General features: G+C 44.6%; 1 long non-coding RNA gene across 1 annotated transcript in view; it reads right to left on the reverse strand.

The window, feature by feature from the left end:
* Positions 1–5,314, reverse strand: part of LOC137063878 (uncharacterized) — an 83,311-nt gene extending 77,997 nt beyond the window's left edge. The window contains exon 1 of the long non-coding RNA XR_010901446.1: positions 5,080–5,314. This is a non-coding gene — a long non-coding RNA (uncharacterized lncRNA). The remainder of the gene's footprint in view (positions 1–5,079) is intronic.
* Positions 5,315–6,000: the final 686 nt, after the last annotated feature.

Consider the following 6,000-nt stretch of genomic DNA (forward strand, 5'->3'; position numbering starts at 1 on the left):
TTGGCGTAAGTGGGAACAAAGATTTAATCTGTACCTTACTGCCTCAGCGCTAGTGGATAAACCTGAGTCGAGACAGATCGCTGTACTGCTGCATTGCATAGGAGAAGAGGCGCTAGACATTTATAACTCACTGGAGATTGAATATGCGGACGCAGAACATAAAAAATTATCAGAGGTGCTCGCGGCATTTCAGAGATACTGTGCTCCGCGGAAAAATGTCGTCTTTGAACGACACCAGTTCTGGGCCCATACATTCTCTGAGCAAGCAGGCATAGACAAGTTCGTAACAGAGTTAAGAAACAAAGCACGCACATGTGAATTCGGAGAAACGGAAGATCTCATGATACGAGACAAAATAGTATTCAGCATGACTGACTCTGGGCTTCGTGAACGGCTACTGTCCATATCTGATTTGACGCTTTCAAAAGCCATTGACGTATGCAGAGCTAAAGAGGTCACAAAAGCACAAGCCACAGCTATGGCAGCATCATCAGAAGCACAATTTGTACATGCCATTTACAAGAAAGGCTCACAGCCTGTGTTCAAATCAAGCAAACCTGCAGTAAATAAACAAACTTCAAAGTCAACGAGAGGACACGCAAAAACCTGTGGGAAATGCGGACGCATTCACATGCCACGACAGTGCCCAGCCTATAATGAAATTTGTAAAAAATGTGGCAAAAATAATCATTTCGCGATTGTGTGCAAATCCAAAGCTAAAATGGACATGCTCGACATGGACACTGAGCTATCTGGAGTAGATACACTGTTTATCGGTACTGTAGTTCACTCAAACACGTCTGACACAGGCTGGCACGCAAATCTGCGCATGGCAGGCACGATTGTCAACTTCAAGCTTGACACAGGGGCTGAAGCGAACGTCATTCCAAAGAAAATCATTGACCAGCTTCAGATTCCTGTGAAAATCCAAAAGACAAACACAGTGCTTGTATCGTACGGAGGCACTCGCATCAAACCAGAAGGTGTTGTTAACCTCCACGTGCAGGCTAAAGATATTAAGACTGACATGATGTTCTTTGTGACCTCAGCATCAGATATAGCTCTACTTGGGAGACAGGCATGTGTGCAGTTGGACCTCATAAGAAAAGTAGAGGCCCTTACACCATCATCGCCCAACACAAAAATGGAGCTCCTCACCCGCTATGCATCTGTGTTTCAAGGTCTGGGCCAGTTTCCAGGATTGCACCATATCCACACTGACCCTAGTGTCCCTCCTGTGATACATGGCTGCAGGAAGATTCCGTATGCAGTCCATGACCGACTCCGAGAGACACTGGATGACCTGGTAAAAAAGGGTGTGATTAGCAAAGTCTCTAAGCCTACTGCATGGGTTAGCAGTCTGTGCATCACAGAGAAGAAAAACGGCGCACTGAGAGTCTGTCTGGACCCTAGAGACCTAAACAGGGCCATACTCCGTCAGCACTACAACATACCCACTCTGGAGGACATACGGAGTAAGTTAGCTGGCAAAAAGTTGTTCACCATCCTAGACGAGAAGGACGGCTATTGGCAGGTGAAGCTAGATGAGGAGTCCGCAGACCTGTGTACTTTCAACACGCCATGGGGCAGGTATCGTTTTCATCGCATGCCTTTTGGTATCAAGTCGGCAAGCGAGGTATTTCAGCGTTTGAACTCTGAGAGCTTTGGCGACATTGAAGGTGTTTTCATGGTGGCCGACGACATGATCATAGCGGCATCCACCAAGGCAGAGCACGATACCATTCTTGAAAAGGTGATGAACAGAGCAGAGGGTCTCAATATCAAGTTCAATAAAGACAAGCTGCAGTATATGGTCAAGGATGTGACATACCTAGGCCATGTCATCACATCAGATGGAATGAAACCTGATGAATCAAAGGTATTGGCGATAGTGCAGCTTCCTTCCCCTACTGACAGAAAGGCACTTCAGCGTCTACTGGGTATGACACGCTATCTGTCACAATACATACCCAACGAAGCCACCCTTACTGCACCACTCAGACTGCTGCTAAGGAAAGACATAGCCTGGCAGTGGCACCCTGAACAACAGTCAGCACTTGAACAGCTAAAAGCAGCACTAACAACAGCTCCTGTTCTCAGACATTTCGACTCAAAAGAGCCTATAGAGGTACAGGCAGATGCCTCAAAAGATGGTCTGGGAGCCACACTGATGCAGAACCAGCAACCAATAGCATACGCTTCACGAGCACTATCTGAGGCAGAAAAGAACTATGCTCAGATAGAAAAGGAACTGCTGGCCATAGTGTTCGCACTAAAAAAGTTTCATCAGTATGTTTATGGCGTTCCCATTAGAGTCCAATCTGATCATAAACCACTTGAGGCGATATTCTCCAAACCCATTGGAGCAGCGCCAGCACGTCTGCAGAGAATGTTGCTTCAGCTACAAAGGTATGACATCCACATTGTCTACACTCCAGGTAAACAAATGCTAATCGCAGACACACTGTCCAGAGCATACATTCAGTCTGACGGAGCAGAGAGTCTTGACCTGAGTGAGGAGAAAGTCATCTATGCAGTGAATGGAGAATCGCTCAGTGGGAACATAATGCACATGATCCAACAAGCCACACAGTCAGATCCCGAGCTTCACCTGATACGGCAGCTACATGAGCAAGGATGGCCGGACAGAAAGAAAAATGTCCCACTAACTGCTCAAGCTTACTGGCCAGTCAAACACACTATTAGCATAGATGATGGGCTACTCTTGAAAGATGATCGCATTATTATCCCTCGTGCACTGCGACCAGAAGTGCTAAAACGACTTCACACGGCACACCAGGGCATACAGCGGTCTCTAGCACACGCCAGATCATGCTTCTACTGGCCAGGACTCACTGATGCCATACGTCACATGGTGGAAGCCTGTAGTTGCTGTCAAGAGAGCTTCCCTGTAAATCAGAAGGAGCCACTTATCTCGCATCCGGTTCCAGAGGGACCCTGGCTGAAAATAGCTGCTGACATTTTTGACTTTCAAGGGCGACCATTTCTTCTGATAGTGGACTATTTCTCTAAATATCCAGAAGTCCTACAGCTGTCAGACAAAACGTCAGGCTCACTGATAGCACAATTCAAAGCAGTGTTTGCGAGACATGGTGTGCCCGAGATCCTGATTGCAGATCATGTACCCTTTGCCAGTGCTGAAATGGCTCGATTCGCTTGCGACTGGGGTTTCAACATCACACATTCCAGTCCGAACTACCCTCAGTCCAACGGCATGGCCGAGCGGGCCATAAAGACTGTCAAAACGATGCTGAAAGCTGCTGCACAGTCTGGCACTGACCCTCACCTAGCCTTATTGAATCTTCGCAACACTCCTATCACTGGTCTCAAATACTCTCCAGCCCAGATCCTTATGGGTAGAGTCATACGTTCCACCTTGCCAGCCAGCAAAGCTGTCCTGCGACCTTCTGTACCTAAACACGTTCAGGTAGCACTGCAACATCGCCAATCACAGCAGAAGAGCTGGTATGATAGAACAGCAGCTCCACTTCCAGCCTTAAAGGGGGGACAGAGAGTATACATGAGAATCAAAAACACGTGGAAACCAGCTACAGTTATCAGTAACAGAGATGAGCCCCGCTCATACGACGTTGTTACATCGTCGGGCACAATCTACCGCAGGAACAGACGCCACCTTAGGCCGGACAGGTCAATCAATCCTGTTTCACAACCTGACAGTTCCATGTACACTGACAATGATTTGTGCAAACACACAATTCCAGAACCTGTTCAGACTGAACGACCTCAAAGTGTGGAAAAGGCTGTGCGAGGTTCTGAATGCACAAGAGCTGGACGCACCATCAGACGACCTGTACGGTTCAAAGATTACGTGCTTACTTAAGTATGCTAGACTACTGTTTATATTGCCCGTTCATAGCAAATGTTTATTTTTACACTGGTAATTTTACAGCATATTTTTGTTTTGTTTTGTTTCATGTCTAATTAACACTTTGTTCAAAGCTTAAGAAGGGGGATGTAGTATATGCAGTAAATGGCTCAGTCCAGGTCACCCCTATACAGTTTGTATAGTTGGTATGGACCGTAAATGTATGGCGCATGTGATTACTATGAAACAGGTGAACACGCTTGAGTAAAGAGAAGTTAAACACATCTAACTTTGTGTGCGTGCCTTTATTGGAGTTAATCGTTCCAACAAAGTATACAACAGAAACAGTCGGCACCGAAATGCAGCGAACAGATATAAACATTCGCGCAACTCAGTTGCTGATCCGGAAAAGCAAATTACATCCACTGTTGCCTTAACACGGGGTTTTGGAGAATCTGTGCAGGACTGTCTTGGTCTGGCAACCAAAAACGCACTTTTTTGGTGACATTGTTATGTGCTATGTGTAATTGTCACCTGTCCAGCATCCTACAAGCCAGCGCTTTGATGGGCGTAGGCTGTTGCTTTCGCTCTCTCCCTCGCTCTCTCTCACGCGCTTCCGGTAGAATTGTCCGTAAGGCCCATACAAGGAAATTCCGCCCCATTAACGTCAAAGGGGACGCATGATCTCAAAAAACTTGCCGAAACTTATGACTAACCGGAAGTAGTATTTTTGACAAAGAAATACTCCCATCAAACGTCCACCTTAACTTTTGAAACTTTGTCTATGTTTAGTATGGGATTCCAAGTCTTTAACAGTGTAAAAAGATCAGTATGCATGAAACAGCATTTCACCCCCCCTTTAAACATTTAAAAGTAATTCAAGAGTAATCAACCAGCTGTTAACGATTTCCAGCGAATCGGCGCTGTTTCTCGAACCTGAAATGACTGGACTTTGAACTTCGCTTGCAGTCCTGACCAGCATGACTCCAAAACCAGCCAATAAACAAACAGTGCACAGTTTTAAGAACATTTAATCATCTAAATTATTTATATTCATTTTCTTTAGGAATAAAGTAGTGTGTTTTTGAGCAAGGCACTGGGCGTTTCAAAGACAGATGCCACACACATTTAGACTCGCATTGTGTCACTGACTCACTGTATGTTGTTTTTGCATTTAATAAAAGGGTTTTAAGCACAGTAATGATTTTATAGATCAAATAAAACACACAAACCTGATTTTCACAGAGGAAATGCACCAATTCTGCGTTGCTGAGAATGAGGAACTGCTCTGGAGACTGAAGAGAAACTCACTCAACAGTCAAATCGTCACAGGTCGGTTGAGGGGTGCATTGTTTTAATAAGTTAAGTTACTCAATTTCTTCAGTGTAATAAATATTAATAATCTTGATTTGAATTAAGTAATATTTGTTGTTCTTTGTGGTACAACTATGCATTGCTCCGATTATAGCTCTTCTTCCTACAGTTGAATTCTGTTGACATGACAACTATGCGTTGCTCCGTTGTTCTGATTGGTTGTAGCTCTATCCAATAGAATAGAGGGTATGCATCGAAACACGGAACACGCCCCCTCAGCTGGGGCTGGTGGCAGAAGAGCTGGTGACTGCAGCTAATAGAGACAGAGCATTGACTTTGTATTGCGTGAGGCCGTCTCCTTGTAATTTTAGAATTATTACATAAACAGAACAATGTCTAAAAGCTGTTATATGACAAGATGTGCAGCAAACAAACTAAAAAAAACACATAACTAAGTTTTTTTATAAGCTGTCGACCGAGTGTTTAGGAGACATAAGTGGATAAGGCAATAAATGAAGCTTCAGCAGGAAGAATGGGCCAATTTGGGGATCCTGACACTTAGTATGCCTCAGCCTCAGTATGCCTAGGTGTGCAGTAAACATTTAGTCAAATATCCAAATGTTAGCTTTATATATTATATTTCCTGTCGCTGATTACTTTCCCCTCCAGTGGGCTAGTTCTCAGTGTATAGCATGATGCGCTCTGTCTCTATTGCATGTATGCACTTTTTTGTCTCTAAACGCTCGTTTTTTCAAGTTTTCTGTACACCTTGTCACATGTGAGCTTTTAGACATTGTTAGATTTTTTTGTAATAAGTCAGAAATTACAAAGAGGCCGCT

The sequence above is a fragment of the Pseudorasbora parva genome, chromosome 24 (genome assembly GCF_024679245.1).
Source record: "Pseudorasbora parva isolate DD20220531a chromosome 24, ASM2467924v1, whole genome shotgun sequence".
NCBI lineage: Eukaryota > Metazoa > Chordata > Actinopteri > Cypriniformes > Gobionidae > Pseudorasbora > Pseudorasbora parva.